This window comes from Globicephala melas, chromosome 15 (assembly GCF_963455315.2).
Source record: "Globicephala melas chromosome 15, mGloMel1.2, whole genome shotgun sequence".
NCBI classification, from domain to species: Eukaryota; Metazoa; Chordata; class Mammalia; order Artiodactyla; family Delphinidae; genus Globicephala; species Globicephala melas.
The window spans coordinates 55,570,635-55,593,970 of NC_083328.1; positions in this window are offsets into that span (position 1 = coordinate 55,570,635).

Below are 23,336 nucleotides of genomic sequence, written 5' to 3' on the forward strand. Positions count from 1 at the left end.
AAACCTTATTTTCCTCCGGAGTAGGCAAGACAGTTGCGGGTATAAAGCTGTCTGGAAGACACTCATGGTGCCCAACGTCTCCTTGCTGCTGGAAGACGTCACAAAAAAATTGTGAATTTACTTGTATGAGGCATGCTGGTGTCAGTTCCTTGCTGGGACCTCCTCCAGGAGAACTGTGGACCTTTCCCGCATAAGAAATGTGACCTCTGGTCTCAAGTAAAAGTCCAGATGTCTCCCATATTAAGCTTAGGTGTGCCATAGTAGCGAAGAGTCATGCGTTAAAGGAATGCTTCAACTCTGTTACGTATTTCATGACTCATTGTGCAGTCACATTCGTTGTAACATCTGTGAAAGGGCACTGTATGCTGTCCAACCCTTCTGTTGCATTTGAGACCCAGGAAGTGATTGGGTGCATTTGTTTTAACTCTATGAGAAGGAAGAGGTAATGGCAAAGTACTTCCCTGTTCGCTGGACAGCTCTCGTTCATACAGCATTCAAACGGGCTCAGGACCGCCCATCTACCCAGCCTTACACTCCATGCTGGTGTGCCCCAGGGAGGAATTTGGGTTCTTCTGAGAAACACAACCATGCTTCACAAATGAAACCTCTGGGCTCCCCCAGGGACATTTCCCTGCGGCAGTCTGAAGCTAAATTTTTAGTTCCATCCTGAAAAACACGGGCAGCTTTCCCAGTTACAATGCTGGACTTCTGGGACCATCAAGAATCACCAAGTCCTAAACGTTCCACACGTACAGCAATCCCCACGTGAAAACCTTTCTTACCAGAAGGAGGCAGACGTTCCCTTGTACTAGATAGCTAGACAGAATCTTCAGATAAACATGCTGTATCATCAAGCTTGAACATGGGACACTGATGGGAAAGTACTCATTTTCCCCATTTGGACGTGACTTGCTTTTGGCTTCAAAGATGCCTGAAGAGCACTAGCAGCCCAACTTCCTTTAACTGCAGGATTGTCGCTGAGGGCAAAGGCTGCATTCACTCAAAGCCAAACATTGGCTGGCAATTTCGTTCTAAAACCCATCCCACTGCACTCCAGATTCAGCTCCGGCCGAACGAAATGTGACCTCATGCCTCAACGTAAGGTCCAGTGTTTCACATCAGCAGAGTTGGGTGTGCAGTGGGTTCCATGAAGCCATACTCTAAAATGGAGTGCCTTAACTCTGCAATGCCCCTGGGGACACATAGGACAGTCGGTCATGCACCAATTTCGCATGATGACTGCTCACTGCCAGAAGAGCGGCCGCTGGCTTCTGAGGAAACTTAGGGGAAATAGGCCACTGGGAACGGCTCTTTGCATTCATAGAAATGGCAACGGACTCCTTTCTGGCTTGCCCAGGTAGAGTGTCCAGGTCGTCAAACAGCTTCACGTAAGCAGCACTGGGCAGACTCCATTTTCAAGCCAATTGGCCTCAGTGAATGAAACAAGCTGCCTGTAAATACACACTGCGCTCACAACTCATGCAGGAAAGTACTTGGGACAGCACTTTCTCAGGAGCGAAAGCTAGGTTTTTCTGTGTCTAGCCTGAAGACCTGCCTATTTTTCACACTTAAGACTGCTAGGCATGGGTAAGAGCCATGGTCATTGAGGCCTACCTAAGGCACTGAGACACTTATCGAGTTCATCCCATGCGTAGTTCCCTGTGTCCAAAAGTGTCTCCATGGAAGAGCCCTGTTTGTCCTGTGTGTTTCCTTGAAGTAGTCCAAAACGACCTCGGGTAAATTTGTGTTGGCTCAAGTTTGATACAGGGGGACCCTGGGAAAACCTTATTTTCCCTCGTGGTAGGCGAGACACTTGCAACTGGAAAGCTGCCTGAAACACACTCCTGGTGCCCATGTTCTCTTGGTGCTAGAAGTCCTCGGGAAAGAAGTTTGAGTTTACTCGTATGAGGCATGCTGGTTTCTGTTCCTTGCTGGGAGGTCCTGGAGCAGCACTTGGAGCTTGCAGGCAAAAGAAGTGTGACCTGTGGCCTCAATGAAAGGTCCAGATTTCCCCCATCAGTAAGCTTTGGTGTGCTTCATTCCTCAAGAATCTTGAGTTAATGCAGTGCGTCAAATCTGGTACGTCGTTCACGACTCACTGGGCACTCACGTTCCTTCTAACATCTTTGACAGGGCACTGTGTTTCCTCCAACTCTTTGGTTACTATTGAGCAACAGTAAGTGAAAGTGCTCGTTTGGTTTAACAATTTGGAAGTGCAGCAGGAATGGCAAAGAGCTGCTCTGGTCGCTCGACAACTATCTTTTGTACAGCGTTCAAACGGACTCAGGTATGCAGTGCTATCCAGCCTTACATTCCATGATGGTGTGCCCCACGAGGAATTCTGGGATCCACTAGGAAATACTACAGTCCCTCACAAATTCTACATGGGTGCTCCCCACAGACATCTCCCTTCTGCAGTCGGAAGCTAATCTTTTAGTTCCAGCGTGAAAAATAGGGAGAGCTTCTCCATGCAAATGCTAGACTTTTGGAACCATCCCGATTCACCGAGGCCGATCTTGGGAATGGCTGGCATAATGCAGTTCAGCACATGCAGAAATCCCAACGTGCAAAACTTTCTTCCCGGAAGGGCGCAGTGTGTCTCATGTTCTAGATAGCTGGACAGAATCTGCAGATAAACATGCTGTACCATCAAGCTTGAAAGTGCGACACTGATGGGAAAATATGCATTCAACACTTTTTGAGGCGACTTGGTTTTGCCTTCAAAGCTGCCTGAACAGCACTGATGCGGCCTAAGTTTTCTTCACTGCAGGAAAGTCGCTGTGGGCCAAGGCTGCATTTTCCCAAAGCCAGCAAAGTGCTGGCAATTCCTTTCTATAAACTCACCCCACGGCACTCCAGCTTCAGCTCCCGGCCAAATGAGACGTGACCTCTAGCCTCAAGTTATGGTCCCTTGTTTAACATCAGCAGAGATGGGTATGCAGTGAGTTCCGTGAAGCCCTAGACAGAAATGCAGTACCTTAACTCTGTGATGCCTTTCAGGACACATAGGTCGGTCAGGCATTCACGAAATTCCCAGGACGAGCATTCTGTGCCAGAAGAGCGTCCGGGTGTTTCTGAGCAAGCCTAGGGCTAATAGACTCCTGGGTAACATCCTTCCCATTCATAGAAAGGGCAACGTACTACTTTCGGTGTTGCCTAGGTAGAGCCTCACAGCCGTCAATGAGCCTCAAGAAAGCAGCGCTAGGCAGACTCTATTTGGAAGTTGATGGGTCTCAGTGACTGAAACAGAGCTGCAGTGCAAAAACACACTGAGCTGACGATTCTGTCGAGGAACGCACTCGGGACAGCACTCTCATAGAAGCGAATGCTAGGCTTTGGTTCCAGTCTGAAGAACAGGACATTTTTCACACTTAACACTGCTAGGCATGGACAAGCGCCTTGGTTACCAAAGCTTACCTAAGGTACTGAAATAGTTTTCCAGTTCATCCCATGCAGAGGTCCCTGTGTCCAAAAGTGTTTCCATGGAAGGGCCCTGTGTGTCCCGTGTGTTTCCTTGAAGTAGTCAGAAATGTCCTCTGGAAACTTTGTGTTGGGTCAAGTTTGAAACCAGGCAACGCTGGGAAAAAATTATTTTCCTCCGGGATAGGCGGGACAGTTTCGGCTCAAAAGCCTCCTGAAAAATAGTCATAGTGCCCATCTTCTCTATGCTGCCTGAAGCCCTGGGGAAAGAAGAGTGAGTTTACTCGTATGAAGCATCCTGGTCTCAGTTCATTGCTCGGAGCTCCCGCAAAAGCACTCTGGAGCTCACAGGCAAAAGAAAGATTACCTGTGACTTCACGTAAGGGCCCAGATTTCTCCCCAGTAAGCTTTGGTGTGCCACAGGCCCCAAGAATCATCTGTTAATGGAGTGCTTCAACTCTGGTACGTTTTTTACGACTCATTGGGCACTCATGTACGTTTTAACATTTGTGAAAGGGATCTGTGTTCCCTCCATCTCTTCTTTGGATTTTGAGCACCAGGAAGTTAAAGGGTTCATTTGGTTTAAATCTGTGAATGTGCAGCAGGAATGGCAAAGAGCTGTTCTGTTTGCTCGACAGCTCTCTTTTGGACAGCATTCAAAAGACCTCAGAAACACAGTTCTAACCAGCATTACATTCTATGCTGCTGTGTCCCAGTGAGGAATTCTCGGCTGTGTCGAGGGAAGATGGGGAAGCACCACTGTGCTTCACAAATGCAACCTGGGGGCTCCCCACCGACGTCTCCCTACGGGAGTCGGAAGCTAGATTTTTAGTTCCACCCTGAAAAATACGGAGAGCTTTCCCAGTGACAGTGCTGATCTTATGGGACCATCCAGAGTCCCAAGACCTAACCTTGGCTTGGCATGCATAATGCAGTTCAGCAAGTGCAGCACTCTCCACGTGAAAAACTTTCTTACCATAAGGGGGCAGTGTTTCCCACGTACTAGATAACTAGGCAGAAACTGCAGATAAGCTGTGTCATCAAGCTTGAATGTGGGACAGTGATGGGAAAGTATGCATTCTACCCTTTTGGAAGCACCTTGGTTTTGGCTTAAAGCTGCCTGAACAGCACTGATGCGGCCCAACTTCTCTTCACTGCAGGAGTGTCGCTGTTGGCCAAGGCTGCTTTTTCTCAAAGGCAACTAAGTGCTGGCAATTCCTTTCTAGAAAGTTATCCCACTGCACTCCAGCATTAACTCCCAGCCAAATGAATGGTGACCTCTAAGCTAAAGTTAAGGTCCTATGTTTCCCATCCACAGCATTGGTTGTGCAGTGGATTCCATGAAGCCTTTGACAGAAATGGAGTGCCTTAACACTGCAAAGTCATTCTGGGCACATAGGGCTGCTGCACATACACCTATTTCCCTGGATGAGCACTCTGTGCCAGAAGAGCGGCCCGTGGCTTCTGAGCAACCTTAGGGGTAATAGGCCCCTGGGCCCCCTACCACTCTTCACATTCAGACGGAAGGGCAACGTACTCTTTTCTGGTAGGCCTAGCTAGAGTGTCACAGACGTCAAAAAGACTTGAGAAAGCAGCGCTAGGCAGTCTCTCATCCAAGTCGAACAGCCACAGTGACTGTTCCAGAGCTGCACTGCAAAAATGTACTGCTGATAATTCAGTCCGGGAACTAACTCATAACAGCACTCTCACACGAGAAAAAGCTAGGCTTGGGGGCAGCCTGAAGAAAAGTACAGTTTTCACACTTAACACTGCTAGGTATGTGGAAGGCCCATGGTCCTCGAGGCCTACCTAGAGCATGAGACACTTATCCAGTTCATCCCATGTGAAGGTCCCGGCAGCCGAAAATGTCTCCATGGAAAGGCCCATTGGGTCCCGTGTGTTTCTTTGAAGTAAACTACCATGGTTACCTATCTGTGGGCTTCAGATTGAAATTGGGGGACACTGGCAAAAACTTATTTTCCCCTTGGGAAGGAGAGACAGTTGCGGCTCAAGAGCTGCATGAAAAATGCTCATGGTCCCCATCTTCCCTTTGCTGCCAGAAACCTTAGGGAAAGAAAAGTGAATTTAATAATATGAAGCAGGGTGGTCTCAGTTCCTTGCAGGGAGCTCCTCCCACAGCACTCTGTAGCTCACGGGCAAAACAAATGTGACCTCTGTTCTTAAAGTTCCAGTTATTTTCCCATCAGTAAGATTTTGTGTGCCACAGGCCCCAAGAATCATCCGTTAATGGAGTGCTTCAACTCTGGTACGTTTTTCACGACTCGTTGGGCACTCATGTACGTTCTAACTTCTGTGAAAGGGCACTGTGTCCCATCTGTCTCTTCTGTGGCTTTTGAGCACCAGCAGGAGAAAGGGATCGTTTGGTTTAACTCTTTGAATGTGCAGCGGGAAGGGCAATGAGCTGCTGTGGTCGCTCGACACCTCGCTTTTGTACAGCATTCAAACGGCCTCAGGAATGCAGTTCTATCCAGCCTTACATTCCATGCCATTATGTTCCGGTGAGAAATTCTGCACCACTGAGAAGCAATACTGTGCCTCACAAATGTGACCTGGGGGCTCCACACGGACGTCTCTCTACCACAGTCGGAAGCTACATTTTTAGGTCCAGTCAGAAAAACAAGTACAGCTTTCCCAGGACCATCCTGGGAGCATCCTGAGCCACCAAGGCCTAACCAGCACACGGCATGCGCAATGTAGTTCAGCACAAGCAGCACACCCAAAGTGCAAAATTTTCCTCCCAAAAGGGAGCAGTGTGTCCCATCTACTAGATAGCAAGGCAGGATGTGCAGATAAACATGCTGTATCATCAAGCTTGAAAGTCAGACACTGATTGCAAAGTATGCATTTTCTCCATTAGGAAGTGTCTTGGAATTGGCTTTGAAGCAGCCTGAACAGTCTGCTGCACCCCATCTTCTCTTCACTACAGGATTATCGCTGTGGGCCAAGGCTGCATTTTCTCGAAGGCAACAAACTGCTGGAAATTCCTTTCTAGAAGCTCATCCCCCTGCATTCCAGTTTTAACCACCACAAAATTAAAGGTGCCTTGCAGCCTCAAGTTAAGATCCTGTGTTTCCCATCAGCAGGGTTGGTTGTGTAGTGGGTTCCATGAAGCCTTAGATAGAAATGGAGTGCTTTAAATCTATGAAGCCTTTCAGGGTACATAGAAAGGTCGAGCTTGCACCAATTTCCCAGGATGAGCACTCTGTGGTGGAAGACCGGCCTGTGGCTTCTGAGCAACCTCAGGTGAAATAGACCTCTGGGAAGCACTCTTCACATTCAGACGGAAGGGCAATGTACTCCATTGTGCATTGCCTTGCTAGAGTGTCAGCCGTCAAAGACCCTCGGGAAAACAGCGCTAGGCAGACTGTCGTTCCAAGTGTATGGGCTCACTGACTGAATCAGAGCCGCACAGCAAAAACACACTGTGCTGATGATTCAGTGTGGAAACTCACTCGAGACAGCACTCTCACACAAGCAAAAGCTTGGCTTTCTGTGTAGCCTGAAGAACAGTACAGTTTTCACACTTAACACTGCTAGGCAGGTGGAAAAGCCATGGTCACCAAGGCCTAACTAGGGCCCTGAGACACTTTTCCAGTTCATCCCATGCGGAGATCCCTGTGGCCAAAAGTGTCTCCATGGAAGGGCCCAGTGGGTCCAGTGTGTTTCCTTGAAGTAATCAGAAACGACCACAGGTAACTATCTGTGGACTCAAGATTGAAATTGGGGAAGGGTGGCAAAACCTTATTTTACCCGTGGGAGGCGAGGCAGTTGCAGCTCGAAAGCTGCCTGAAAAAACTCAAGTTACCCATCTTCTCTTCCCGGCAGGAAGGCCTCGGGAAAGAAAAGTGAGTTTACTAGTACAAAGCATGATGGTGTCAGTTCCTTGCTGGGAGGTCTGCCTGCAGCACTCTGGAGCTCACTGGCAAAAAAAAGGAGACCTCTGTCCTCAAGGAAAGGATCAGTTTTCCCGCATCAGTAAGCTTTGCTCTGTCACAGTCTCCTAGAAACATGAGTTAATGGGTTGCTTCAACTCTGGTATGTCTTTCATGACTCATTGGGCACTCACGTACATTCTAACATCTGTGAAAGGGCACTGTGTACCCTCTGTCTCCTCTGTGACTTTTGAGCACCAGCAAGTGAAAGGGATCGTTTGCTTTAACTCTTTGAATGTACAGCGAGAATGGCTAAGAGCTGCTCTGGTCACTCGATGACTCACTTTTGTACAGCATTCAAACACTCTCAGGAACACAGTTCAAACTAGCCTTACATTCCATGCTGCTCTGCTCCCATGAGGAATTCTAAGCACCACTGAGAAACAATACTGTGCCTATCAAATGCAATCTGGGGGTTCCCCATGGACCGCTCTCTACCGCACTCGGAATCTAGATTTTTAGGTCCCGCCTGAAAAACAGGTACAGCTTTCCCAGTGACAATGCTGGGATTCTGGAACCATCCAGTCACTGAGACCTAACTAGGGCACAGTGTGCATAATGCAGTTCAGCACGTGCAGCGCTCTGCATATGAAAAACGTTCTTATCGGAATGGGACAGTGTTTCCCATGTACTAGATAGGTAGATAAACATGCTGTGTCGTCAACCTTGTAAGTGGGACACTGATGAGAAAGTATACCTTCTACCCTTTTGGAAGCCACTTGTTTTTGCTTCAAAGCTCCCTGGAAAGCACTGATGCGCCCCATCTTGTCTTCACTGCAGGAAACTTGCTGTGGGCCAAGGCTGCATTTGCTCGAAGGCAAGAAGGTGCTGGCAATTCCCTTTTAGAAGCTCATCTCACTGCACTCCAGCTTTAGCTCCCGGCCAAATAAAGGGTGACCTCTAGGCTCAAGATAAAGTCCTGTGTTTCCCATCAGCAGATTCTGGTGTGAAGTGGGTTCCCTGAAGCCTTAGGGAGAAACGGAGTGCCTTAACTAGTTTGCACCTTTCAGGACACATAGGACTGTCACGCATGCACCAATTTCCCGGCATGAGTGCCCTGTGCCGGAAGACCAGCCTTTGGATTCTGAGAACCTTCGGTGAAATAGGCCCCTGGGAACCACTCTTTTACACTTAGATGGTAGGTCAATGTACTCCTTTCTGGGTTGCCTAGATAGAGTGTGACAGCTGTCAAAGAGCCTCTGGAAAGCAATGCTAGGCAGAGTCTCATTCCAAGTCCATATGCCACAGTGACTAAAAAAGAACAGCACAGCAAAAACACACTGTGCTGAGGATTCAGTCCGGGAAGTCACTCGGGACAGCACTCTCACAAAAGTGAGAGCAAGCCTTTGGGTCTAGCCTGAACAGTACAGTTTTCACACTTAATGCTAGGCATGTGAAAGATCCATAGTCACCAAGGCCTAACTAGGGCACTGAGACACTTATCCAGTTCATCCCATGCAAAGGTCCCTGCGGCAAAATGTGTCTGCATGGAAGTGCCCATTGGTTCCCTTGTGTTTCTTTGAAGTAGTCGTAAACTATCACGGTTAACTATCTGTGGGCTCAAGCTTGAATTTGGATGACACTGGCAAAATCTTTTTTCCCCGGGGAAGGCGAGACAGTTGGAGCTCGAGAGCTGCATGAAAAACACTCATGGTGCCCATCTACACTTCCCTGCAGGACGGCCTCGGCAAAGAAAAGTGAGTTTACTAGTATGAAGCTGGGTGGTCTCCATTCCTTGCTGGGAGCCCCTCCCGCACCACTCTGTAGCTTGCGTGCAAAGGAAAGGTGACCTCTGGCCTCAAGGAATGGTCCACATTTCTCCCATCAGTAACCTTTGGTGTTCCACAGGCCCCAAGAAGCATGCATTAATGGACTGCTTCCACTCTGGTACGTCTTTCACTACTCATTGGGCACTCATGTACGTTCTAACATCTGTGAAATGTCACTGAGTACCCTCCGTCTCTTCTGTGGCTTTTGAGCATCAGCAAGTCAAATGGATCGTTTGGTTTAACTCTGAATGTGCAGCGGGAATGGCAATGAGCTGCTCTGGTTGCTCTACAACTCTCTTTTGTACAGCATTCAAATGGCCTCAGGAATGCAGTTCTAACCATCCTTACATTGCATGCTGGTCTGCCCCAGGGAGGAATTCTGAGTTGCACTGAGACACACCATTGTGCCTCCCAAATGCAACCTAGGGGCTCCCCATAGACGTCTCTCTACCGCAGTTGGAAGCAAGATTTTCAGGTCCAGGCTGAAGAACAGGTACAGCTTTCCCAGTGACAATGCTGGGCACTTGGGACCATTGAGAGTCACCAAGGCCTAACCAGGGCATGGTGTGCATAATGCAGTTCAGCACGTGCAGCACTCCTCACGTGCAAAACTTTCTTCCCGGAAGGGCAGAGTGTGTCCCATGTACTAGATAGCTAGGCAGAATCTGCAGATAAACATGCTGTATCATCAAGCTTGAAAGTCGGACACTGATGGGAAAGTAAGCATTTTCACCTTTTGGATGTGTCTTGATTTTGGCTTCAAAGCAGCCTGAAGAGCACTGATGTGCCCCATATTCTCCTCAGTGCAGCAATGTCACTTGGGCCAAGGCTGCGTTTTCTCGAAGGCAGCAAGGTGCTAGCAATTCCTTTCTAGGAGCTTATCCCACTGCACTCCAGCTTTATCCAAGGCCAAATGAAAGGTGCTCTCTAGCCTGAAGTTAAGGTCCTGAGTTTCCCATTAGCAAGGTTGGTTGTGCAGTGGATTCCATGAAGGCTTAGACAGAAGTGGAGTGCCTTAACTCTATGATGCCTTTCGGGGCACATAGAATGGTCGAGCATGCACCAATTTCCCGGGACGAGCATTCTGTGCTGGAAGACCGGCCTATGCCTTCTGAGCAACCTTAGGTGAAATAGTCCCCTGGAAAGCACTCTTTTTTTGTTGTTTTTGTTTTTTGCGGTACGCGGGCCTCTCACCGTTGTGGCCTCTCCCGTTGCAGAGCAACAGGCTCCGGACGCGCAGGCTCAGCGGCCATGGCTCACGGGTACAGCCGCTCCGCGGCATGTGGGATCCTCCCGGACCGGGACACGAACCCATGTTCCCTGCATTGGCAGGCGGACTCTCAACCACTCTGCCACCAGGGAAGCCCAAACCTTTAGATTTTTTTTTTTTTTTTTGCTGTACGCGGGCCTCTCACTCTTCTGGCCTCTCCCCTTGCGGAGCACAGGCTCCGGACGCGCAGGCTCAGCGGCCATGGCTCACGGGCCCAGCCGCTCCATGGCATGTGGGATCTTCCCAGACCGGGGCATGAACCCGTGTCCCCTGCATCGGCAGGCGGACTCTCAACCACTGCGCCACCAGGGAAGACCCCCCTGGGAAGCACTCTTCACATTCAGACGGAAGAGCAACGTACTCCATTCTGCAATGCTTGCTACAGTGTCACAGGCGTGAACGAGCCTCAGGAAAATAGCACTAGGCAGACTTTCGTTCCAAGTGGATGGGCCCACTGACTGAACTAGAGCTGCACTGCAAAAACACACTGTGCTGACAATTCTGTCTGGAAATTCACTCGGAACAGCAGTCTCATGCAAGCAAAAGCTCGGCTTTGGGTCCAGCCTGAAGAATTTTCACAGTTAACACTGCTAGGCAGTTGGAAGAGCCATGGTCCTTGAGGCCTATCTAGGCCCCTGAGACACTTATCCAGTTCATCCCATGCGGAGGTGCCTGCATCTAAAAGTGTCTCCATGGAAGGGCCCAGTGGGTCACATGTGTTTCCTTGAAGTATTCAAAAAATACCACGGGTACTTATCTGTGGGCTCCAGCTTGAAATTCGGGGATGCTGGCAAAAGCTTATTTTCCCCAGGGGAAGGCGAGACAGCTGTGGCTCAAAAGCTGTCTGAAAAACACTCATGATGCCATTTTCTCTTCGCTGCAGGAAGGCCTTGGGAAAGAAGAGTGATTTTACTCGTACAAAGCTGGGTGGTCTCTATTCCTTGCTGTGAGCTGCTCCCGCAGCACTCGGGAGCTCGCGGGCAAAAGAAAGGTGACCTCTGGTCACAAGTAAAGGTCCAGTTTTTTCCCATCAGTAAGCTTTGGTGGGCCGCAGGCCCCAACAAGCATTCGTTAATGTAGTGCTTCATCTCCGGTGCCACTTTCATGACTCATTGGACACTCACGTACTTTCTAACATCTGTGAAAGGGTACTATGTATGCTGCATCTCTTTTGTGGCTTTTGAGCACCAGCAAGTGAAAGGGATCATTTGGTTTAACTCTTTGAATGTGCAGTGGGAAGGGCAATGAGATGCTGTGGTCGCTCCACAGCTCGCTCTTGTACAGCATTCAAACGGCCTCAAGAACACAGTTCTAACCAGCCTTACCTTCCATGCTGTTCTGCCCCAGTGACGAATTCGGAGGTCCACTAAGAAAAACCACTGTGCCTCACAAATGCAACCAGGGGGTTCCCCACAGACATCTCTCTACCACAGTCGGAAGCTAGATTTTTAGGTCCAGGCTGAAAAACAGGTACAGCTTTCCCAGTGACAATGCTGGGCTTCTGAGACCATCAAGAGTCACCAAGGCCTAACCAGGGCACGGCGTGCGTAATGCAGTTTAGCATGTGCAGCACTCCTCACGTGTAAAAATTTCTTCCCAGAGGGGCTCAGTGTACTAGATACCTAGGCAAAAACTGCATATAAACAAGCTGTATCATAAAGCTTGAAAGTGGGACAGTGATGGGAAAGGGCACATTCTCCCCTTATGGTAGCATCTTGTTTTGGCTTCAAAGCTGCCTGAACAGCACTGATGCGGCCCAAGTTCTCTTCACTGCAGGAATGTCGCTGTGGGCCAAGGCTGCATTTTCCAGAAGGAAACAAGGTGCTGGCAATTCCTTTTATGGAGCTATTCCCACTACACTCCAGCTTTAGCTCCCAGCCAAATGAATGGTGACCTCTACCCTGAAGTTAAGGTCCCGGGTTTCCCATCAGCACAGTTGGGTGTGCAGTGGATTCCATGAAGCCTTAACAGAAATGGAGTGCCTTAACTCAGCGATGCCTTCAGGACACATAGAACAGTTGCTCGTGCACCAGTTTCCGGGGATGAACACTCTGGGCCCAAAGACCAGCCCGTGGCATCTGAACAACCTCTGGGGAAACAGACTCCTGGGAACCACTCTTCACATTCACACAGAAGGGCAATGTACTCCATTCTGCATTGCTTTGCTAGAGTGTCACAGCCAGCAAAAAGCCTCAGGAAAGCAGAGCTAGGGAGACTCTCGTTCCAAGGGGATGGGCCAACTGACTGAAGCAGAGCTGCACTGCAAAAACACACTGTGCTGACCATGAGGTCCAGGAATTCCCTGGGGACAGCACTCTCACAGAAGTGAAAGATAGGCTTTGGGTCCAGTCTGAAGAACAGTACATTTTTCACACTTAACACTGCTAGGCATGTGGAGGAGCCATGGTCCCCGAGGTGTACCTAGAGCACTGAGACACTTATCCAGTTCATCCCATGGGAAGGTCACTCTGCCAAAAGTGTCTCCATGGAAGGGCCCATTGGTTTCCGTGTGTTTCTTTGAAGTAGTCATAAACTACTATGGTTAACTATCTGTGGGCTCAAGTTTGAAATTGGGGACACTAGAAAAAGCTTATTTTCCCCTTGGGAAGGTGAGACAGTAGTGGCTCGAGAGCTGCATGAAAAACACTCATGGTGCCTGTCTTCTCTTTGCTGCCAGTAGGCCTCGGGAAAGAAAAGTGAGTTTAGTCAAACGAAACAGGTTGGTCTCAGTCCCTTGCTGGGAGCTCCTCCAGCAGCACTCTGGAGCTTGTGGGCAAAAGAAAGGTGACTTCTGGTCGCAAGTTAAGGTCCAGTTTTTTCCCATCAGTAAGCTTCGGTGTGCCACAGGCCCCAAGAAGCATTCATTAATGGAGTTCTTCAACTCCGGTACATCTTTCACGACTCAGTGGGCATTCACGTACATCCTAACATCTGTCAAAGGGCACTGTGTACCTTTCATCTCTTCTATGGCTTTTGAGCACCAGCAAGTGAAAGGGATCGTTTGGTTTAACTTTTTGAATGTGCAGCGGGTGGGGCAATGAGCTGATCTGGTCACTCAACACCTCGCTTTTGTACAGCATTCAAATGTCCTCAGGAATGCAGTTCTAACCAGCCTTACATTCCATGCTGGTCTGCCCCAGTGAGGAATTCTGAGCTCCACTTAGAAAAACAACTGTGCCTCCCAAATGCAACCTGGGGGTTCCCCATGGACATCTCTCTACCACTGTTGGAAGCTAGATTTTTAGGTCCAGGCTGAAAAACAGGTACAGCTTTCTCAGTTACAACGCTGGACAAATGGGACCATCTAGAGTCACCAAGGGCTAACCTGGGTGAGGCGTGCGTGATGCAGTTCAGCACATGCAGCAATCCCCAGGTGAAAAAATTTCTTCCTTGTAGAGCACAGTGTCCCATGTACGAGATAGCTAGGCAAAACTGCGGATAAACATGCTGTATGACCAAGTATGAAAGTGGGACACTGATGGGAAAGTATGCATTCTCCCCTTATGGTAGCATCTTGTTTTGGCTTCAAAGCTGCCTGAACAGCACTGATGCGGCCCAAGTTCTCTTCACTGCAGGAATGTCGCTGTGGGCCAAGGCTGCCTTTTTCCCGAAGGAAACAAGGTGCTGGCAATTCCTTTTTTGGAGCTAATCCCACTACACTCCAGCTTTAGCTCTTGGCCAAATAAATGGTGACCTCTAACCTCAAGTTAAGGTCCCGGGTTTCCCATCAGCACAGTTGGGTGTGCAGTGACTTCCATGAAGCCTTAGACAGAAATGGAGTGCCTAAACTCAGAGATGCCTTTCAGTACACATAGGAGGGTTGCTCGTGCACCAATTTCCCAGGATAAGCACTCTGTGCCAAAAGAACAGTCCATGACCTCTGAGCAACCTTAGGGAAAATAGGCCCTTGGGAACCACTTTTCACATTCAGACAGAAAGGTAATGTACTCCATTTTGCATTGTGTTGCTCCTGTGTCACAGCTTCTGAGAGCCTCAGGAAAGCAGTGCTATGCAGACTCTCGTTCCAAGTAGATTGGCCCACTGACTGAACCAGAGCTACACTGCCAAAACACACTGTGCTGATGATTCAGTCCAGGAACTCACTCTGGACAGCACCCTCACACAAGGGAAATTTAGGCTTTGGGTCCAGCCTGAAGAACAGTACAGTTTTCACACTTAGCAATGTTAAGCAGGTGGAAGAGCCATGGTCCCCAAGGCCTATGTAGAGCACTAAGACACTTATCCAGTTCATCCCATGTGGAGGTCCCTACGGCCAAAAGTGTCTCCATGGAAGGGCCCACTGGGTCCCGTGTGCTTCCCTTAAGTAGTCAGAAACAACTACCACGGGTAACGCTCTGTGGGCTCAAGTTTGAAATTGGGGAGCACTCACAAAAGCTTATTTTCCCCTTGAGAAGGCGAGAGAGTTGTGGGTCAAAAGCTGCCTGAAAAACACTCATGGTGCCCATCTTCTCTTCTCAGCAGGAAGGTCTCATGAAAGAAAAGTGAGTTTACTCATACGAAGCAGTGTGGTGTCAGTTCCTTGCTGGGAAGTCTGCCGCAGCACTCTGGAGCTGGTGGGCAAAGGAAGCAGACCTCTGTCCTCAAGGAAAGGTCCAGTTTTCTGCCATCAGTAAGCTTTGGTGTTTCACTGGCTCCTAGAAGCATGTGTTAATGGGTCGCTTCAACTCTGGTACGTCTTTCACAACTCATTGGGCACTCACGTACATTCTAACTTCTGTGAAAATGCACTGTGTACCCTCCGTCTCTTCTTTGGCTTTTGAGCACCAGCAAGTGAAATGGATCTTTTGGTTTAACTCTTTGAATGTGCAGCAGGAAGAGCAATGAGCTTCTCTGGTTGCTCAACAGGTCTCTTTTGAACAGCATTCAAATGGCCTCAGGAACTCAGTTTTGACCAGCTTTACATTCCATGTGGTCTGCCCCTGTGAGGAATTCTGAGCTCCGCTGAGAAACACCACTGTGCCCCACAAGTGCACCCTGGGGGCTCCCCCATGGACGTCTCTCTACCGCAGTCGAAAACTTGATTTTTTGGTCCAGTGTGAAGAACAGGAACAACTTTCCCAGTGACAATGCTTGGCATCTGGGGTCGTCCAGAATCACCAAGACCTAAGCAGGGTACGGAATTCGTAGTGAAGTTCAGCAGGTGCAGCACCTCCCACATGGAAAACTTTCTTCCTGGAAGGGCACAGTGTATTCCATATACTAGATAGCTAGGCAGAAACCGCAGATAAACATGCTGTATCATCAAGCTTGAAAGTGGGACACTGATGGGAAAGTACACATTCTCCACTTTTGGAAGCGTCTTGATTTTGGCTGCAAAGCTGCCTGAACAGCACTGATGCGGCCCAACTTCTTTTCACTGCAAGAATATTGCTGTGGGCCAAGGCTGCATTTTTCTGAAGGAAACAAGGTGCTGGCAATTCCTTTTTTGGAGCTCATCCCGCTGCACTCCAGTTTTAGCTGCCAGCCAAATGAAAGGTGACCTTTAACCTCAAGTTAAGGTCCTGGTTTCCAACAGCCCTCACATTTGAAACTGGGGGAGGCTGGCAAAACCTTATTTTCCCCATGAGAAGATGAGTTTGTCTCTAAAGCTGCCTGAAAGACACTCATGGTGCCCATCTTCTCTTCTCGGCAGGAAGGCCTCACAAAAGAAAAGCGAGTTTACTCGTACGAAGCAGGGTAGTGTCAGTTCCTTGCTGGGAGCTCCTCCAGGAGCACTCTGGAGCTCGTGGGCAAAGAAAAGATGACCTCTGGAGTCAAAGAAAAGTCCAGTTTTCTCCCATCAGTAAGCTTTGCTGTGCCACAGGCCCCAAGAAACATGCGTTAATGGAGTGATTCAACTCTGGTACGTCTTTCACGACTCACTGGGCATTCACATACATTCTCACATCTGCGAAAGGGTACTCTGTACCCTCCATCTCTTCTGTGGCTTTTGAGCAACAGCAAGTGAAAAGGAACATTTGGTTTAACTCCTTGAATATTCAGCAGGAAGGACAATGAGCTGCTCTGGTCGTTTGACAGCTCTCTTTGGTACAACATTCAAACAGCCTCAGGAATGCAGTTCTGGCCAGACTTACATTGCATGCTGGTCTGCACCCGTGAGGAATTCTGAGCTCCACTGAGAAACACCACTGTGCCTCCGAAATACAACCTGGTGCCTCCCCCACGGACGTCTCTCTATTATGGTTGGAAGCTAGATTTTATAGTCCAGCCTAAAAAATAGGTACAGTTTTCCCAGTGACAATGCTGGGCATCTGGGACCATCCAGAGTCACCAATGCCTAAGCAGAGCACAGCATGCGTAATGCAGTTCAGCACGTGCAGCACTCTCCACATGCACAAATTTCTTCCCGATTGGGCACAGTGTGTCCCATGTACTAGATAGCTAAGCAGAAACTGCAGATAAACTTGCTGTATCATCAAGCTTGAAAGTGGGACACTGCTGGGAAAGTATGCATTCTCCCCTTTTGGAAGCGTCCTTGTTTTGACTTCAAAGCTGCCTGAACAGCACTGATGCGGCCAACTTGTCTTCACTGCAGGAATGTCACTGTGGGCCAAGGCTGCGTTTCTCGAAGGAAACAAGGTGCTGGCAATTCCTTTCTAGTAGCTCACCCCACTGCACTCCAGCTTTAGCTCCCGGCCAAATGAAAAGTGACCTCTAACCTCAAGTTAAAGTCCCAGGTTTCGCATCAGCACAGTAGGGTGTGTGGTGGATTCCATGAAGCCTTTTACAGAAATGGAGTTCCTTAACTCTATGATGCCTTTCAGAACACAGAGGATGGTTGTGGGCACACCAATTTCCCGGGACCGGCACTCTGTGCCAGAAGACTGGCCTGTGGCTTCTGAACAACCTCAGGGGAAATAGGCCCTTGGGAACCACTCTTCACATTCAGACGGAAGGGCCATGTACTCCTTTCTGTATTGCCTTTCTGGAGTGTCAGAGCCATCAAAGTGCCTCGGGAAAGCAGCGCTAGGGGGACTCTCATTCCAAATGGATGGGCTCACTGACTGAACCAGAGCTGCCCTGCAAAAACACACTGTGCTGACGATTCAGTCAGTAACTCACTCGGGACAGCACTCTCACAGAAGCAAAAGCTAGGCTTTGGGTCCAGCCTGAAGAACAGTACAGTTTCCACAGTTAACATTGCTTGGCAGGTGGAAGAGCCATTGTCCCCGAGGCCTACTTAGGGCCCTGAGACAGTTGTCCAGTTCATCCCTTGTGGTGGTCCCTGCGTCCAAAAGTTTCTCCTTGGAAAGGATTTTGGGGTTTTTTTTTCTGTACAAATGGTCCTAAAGTCCATATAGCAAGTGCTATGGGTCTCGAAAGCCAAGCCATGACCAGAATGCCCATTTTCCCAAACTATGGACCACAAACAGGGCCTTTCAAAACCCTTTCCTTTCCTTGTTAATATGCTACCTTTTGGAAGATTCAGGGAATTTTTCGGGCTTTAGCATCTCCCTCTGATTAGGTCCAGATACCACTGTGTCCATCCGTTTTTCTGAATCTGTGGCAAGGAGCTGTGGCTACTCTGTAGTGTCTTTATTAATGACGTTTCCTTTTCTGGCTTAAATTGATTTTTGTTCATTTTGATAGTTCCAGGAACATTGGCTTAATAGATATGTACTGACATAGCCCCCTCCTTTTTTCTTTTTTTGTGGTACGCAGGCCTCTCACTGTTGTGGACTCTCCTGTTGTGGAGCACACAGGACGTGCAGGCTCAGCAGCCATGGCTCACGGGCATAGCCGCTCCGCAGCATGTGGGATCTTCCCGGACCAGGGCATGAACCCGTGTCCCCTGCATCGGCAGGCGGACTCTCAATGACTGTGCCATCAGGGAAGCCCCAGCCCCCTCCTTTGACCTCTGTGAAAAAATAAATATAAGAAGCCACTTCCCGAATTTCTGCACAAGATTTCATCTCATGTTATAGATTTTTGATCATATCAGATCTTAAAATTATTTTATTTCTATCATATTTAGGGCTCCTGTGGTTGCAAGTACAGAAATCTCTGCAGCTAGTTTCAGACCTCAGGACCATAGAGTTGTGTAAGGAACCTAAATGTAGGGAGACAACAAAGCCTTAGGCAAGGCCAAGACCAGAACCTGGACTGCTGTAGAGTGCTAGAAAGTCTTTTCCTCTACCTCACATCCTGACTTCTGTTTGTTACTTCTCATGACAGGCTGGCTTTCTCTTTAAGGACACAGGGTAGAGACTGGCAAATGCCAATATCACCCAAGTTTTCACGTCAGCTTGAGAGCACCTAGATCAAAGTGGAATCTATTTGTGAATGACTTTGATAGGTCTTATTTGGGTCATGTGCGTATCTCTAGTCCAATCATTTGTACTATTAGGGCCACATGGTGTGAGTATGCCTACTCCTATGGCAAATGTGAAGGAGGGGGTTTTTGGTTCCCTTAAGGGGAGTTGAAAAACTTACTGTAATTATTGTAGCCTTTCTTCATTGATTCCTGGAGGAAGAAGCCTCCATTTGATAGCTTTAATTGCTGTTATATGGTTGCGGCAGATTATATTTTCCAAAGATGGCCATCATGCTATATCCCATCCCACACATACTTCCTACAATGTGACACTGACACTCTTCCCATTAAATGGTGGGGGTCCATGTTCTCTTCCCTTGAACCTAAGTGGACTTTTGTCATCAGTATAGTACAGCAGAAGTGAAGCTATGTGATTTCCAAGGGTAGATCGTAAAAACTCCATACACTACTTATATTCCCTTGAGACAATCACACTTGAAAACCAGCTACAAGACTATGAAGAAGCCCCAAGGACAGGATACTTCTTCTGATCAACAGGTGAGGTCCTAACCAACAGCCAATGTCAACTCTCAGACATGTGAGTGAAGTTAGTCTTCAGAAGAAACTGTTGAGTTACCCTAGCCTTTAAGCCACTCCAGCTAGTGCTGCATAGAACAGAGATGATCCTTGTCCAAATTACAGATTCATGAGAAAAATAAATGATTGTTGTCATTTTAAGCCACTAAGTTTTGGGGTGAATTATTACCCAACAGTAGAGAATGGATACAATGGTCATTTTGTTATTCTGATATCTGGTTATCTAAGGACCAAGGCACACCATTGCTGGTTGAACAGCGTTCAGCTAGAAGGAGAGATTTCATTCCTTGCACACATGTGTATCTCAGAAGAGAAACTGAGATTTGGAGTCAGGACTTTAAGGAGGAATGTTCATCAAATGTTCACTCACTTTCCCTCCTGCTGTGGAAGGAGGGTACTTCCCTCCCGCTCCTTGAATAGGGACCAATTGGCTATGGACCAATGGAAGACATGTGGAAGTGACAGTGTGCCAGTTCTGAGCTTATGTTTTAAGACACATGGTTAAGTTTCCACCCATCCTCTTAGCACCTGCTGTCCTAAGTAGTCACTGCTCCTTCAGCTTCAGTGTCAAAACATAGACACATAAAAAACCTTGGTCAGACCTGAATCTTGAGGCCATCTAAGCACAGCTGAGTCAAGGCAACCCACAGCAAATCTACAGGCACCCACACACTTGTGAGTGAGAAATAAATGTCTGTTGCTATAAGCCACTGAGATCATAAGGTTGTTTACTTCTGCAGCAGTGGCTGACTTATTCAGAAGGTAGCTGAAGTGAATCTTTTCTCAAAGAGCATGTCATATGGATGAATATATGTTAAAAATCAAACTGAACTACTTTGAGTCCTGCTTTTGCTACTGGTAACTGTTTGACTTTGGGAGATTTACTTAACATCTGTGTGTCTCAGTTTTCTCTTCTTAGAACACAAATAATAAAATCTACCTCAAAGGATGTTGTGAAGATTAAGTGAGATGATGTTTGCAAGTTAAGTATCCAATATATGGCAAACAAAACTGAAATATTTATTCTCTTTCTTCACCTTTATTCCCATTGGGATTCCAATGGGTATAAAATCTAAGGAAGGAATTTTTAAGAAAGGGATTTAAAGGTGACATCCACCAAATACAGGATGTTTGAAAGAATCCAAGAATCCCCAAAATCAAGTTAGCTCTGGTGGAATCCCAGCCTTTTCTGGAAATTTTCTTGTTTTGATTCTGTGATCATTCTGCTTATTTCCCCTAGGATTTAGCTTTTTTTTTTTTCATATTTCCATCTATATTAACCATGGTGAGAGAACTAAGATTAGTTTTGTTCCCAAGTGGGCTAGGGTGTGACAGGGGAGCATCCGAGGCCTGGGGTCAATGGGCTGATAGCACAAGAGACTCCAACAGGAAAACTGAAATTCAATTTTCTCATCAGAAAAATTTCCTTACATTACACATGACATCTATCTATCTATCTGTCTATCTATCTATCATCAATCTAACAATCTATCTAACATCTATCTATCATCTAGTGTGTGTGTATGTAGTCTCAGTCAGGATCCAATTAGGGAAGCAGAACCACTATGAGTATTATGAATTAAGGAATTTATGTTGGAATTAAACCTACATAAAGGTGGGAGGAGCTTGGGAAGTAAAGGTCCAGGAAAGGGAGTTGGAAAATCAGAGAAATGTCTTTCACCAGGCCTCTTGAGGCACTGCAGAGGGAAGACTAAGCAGGGCTTACAGGGGAATTTGGAAGCCAGGCTGGCATGCCAGCTGCGAGTGGGGTTGAAAAGAGGAGGTGGAGAATCTATGGATGACTGCTGACTCTGATAGTTACCGCCTCTGAGATTCTAGCCAAGCATGGGGTGGGTAGGCAAGGGCAAGTCCAGGGCTGCTATTGGTCAGCAGGGCCAGAGTTGGGGAACAGAGCTGGAAGCTGAGTGGGGGAGAATTCAGACAAGGTAGAACGTCTATATCTTTTTGTCTGTCTTTGTAACTATATTTGACCACGATGGTGAAACTGAGTGGGGCCTGTGGGGCTCCTGGGCCCAGAGGCCTTTTTTGTCCCCCATTTTTTGCAGCAAGACTCCAGTGTCCATGACCTTCCCTGAGTTCCAAAGGATGGATTTGAACAGTTGCTAATCAAGGGAGGAGCATCCAAGAAAGCACCTGAGGCAAGATTAAAGGGACAAGAGAAGCTCATCAAGATTAGGAGACCAACCACCTGAGATGAGATTAAAGGAGTGCAGGCCCTGCTCACACCCTATGTTGTCAGAGACCCCACCCTTGAACAATTGTATAAAACCCTTCATCAAATCCTCTGGGGTTGGGACACATAGTTTTTCGAGGCAGGAGCCCACTGTGTCCCCCTTGGCCTGGCAAAGTAATAAAGCTATCCTTTTCTACTTCACCCAAAACTTGTCTCCGAGATTTGATTTGGCACCCGGTGTACAGAGAGGCCAAGCTTTCGCCATCAACGGCTTTCAGATAATAAAGACTGCTGATTTACTACTTCCTTCCACATCTCATGCAAGCTTCTCTTTCAGCCACTTCTAACCCAGAATCATGCAGAGAATAGCATTCTGGGAAGCAGCTCCAGTGTAGCCAAGTTGACATAACACAAAACTGCTGTACATACATGTGTGTTTAATTACAAAATTCACACATGTACCTGCATTTGCTGAAACAAATTTAAATAAAGTCATATAATATAAAATAAAAGAGGAAAGTTACATTTCCATTCCCAACGTGGAGTAACAACTTAAGTCTTTGTTTTTCCTGTGCATAACATATATCAGTGCATTCACTGTTATACATGTATAGATTATATATATTTATATACTGTCTATGTACAAAACAGAATTAGGTTATAAATATTTTTTTGTAACTTGCCTATTCAATAAATATCTCATGGACTCCTTTTCATGTCATTACATAAAGATCTATGTATAGACTATATTGCATAGACTATATTATTATTGTTATATAGACTATATTGTGTAACATTTGTTTATGTGGGTTGGAGATTTAGAATGTTTCCTATGCCTCTTTATGGCAAATAATGCTATATATGTATTGCATTTTAAATGACATTTTACCTCTAGGAGTATAAGTAAATACATATATATATATATTTGTATGTAAATGTTTGAATGTGTAGTAAAGAATTTAACCTTGCCCCAGAAGAGGTCTGAACTAGGTCTCAGCTTCTATGAGGTGATCTTTAAGCCCTTGAAATGTCATGCCTGATAGGAGTGTCTTGGTTTGCCAGGAAGCCTGGAGTTAGGCTGGATAGTCTAACTGTATGATTTATGGTAGAGGCTGGACAAACTTTAGATCAGGGGCTGGCCATGCCAGAAAGACCAAGGAGGAGATTTAGTGTGGGATCTTTAGGTCATGAAGTAATCAACCACATAGGCAATCAATCAATGCCTATAAATCCTGTCACAGCAAGGCTTGAGTAAGCTTCCCTGGTTGGCAATACTCCATGCACATTGTTACATACTGACAAATTAATTTATCCTGACTACACAGGGAGAGGACAATGGACACTGCATTTTTTATGCCCCCAGATCACACCCTATGTGTGTCTTCCCTTGACTGATTTTACTGTTTCCTTTCCTTGTAATAAGGCATATCCATGGGTATAATAGCTTTCAATGAGTTCTATGAGTGAATGATCAAATCTGAGGGTGGTTTGGGGAACCACTGAAACTTACAGCTGTTGTCAGAAATGAGTGTTCATGTGTGGACTATTCCCCTAACTTTGCAGTTGGCTAAACTCTTGAGGTGATATAAGGTAAGAATCCAACAATTTTTCTCCCTTTTTTCCAAATGGACAGCCAATGTTATCAACTCCTCTCTCCGGATGCTGACTTGGAAGGAGAGCTCAGTTATATATTAAACTCAGGGATTTGTTTGGAAATAAAATAGTGATCTGCTTAAACATGAAACTAGACTGTTGAAAGAAGTTTGTAACTGTTGCGACTAACAGGATGTGGTTTTGGGACACCTCTTGGGCCATGTTGAAATCAGTGCTGTTCTGAGGTAATATCCAAGAGCTATTG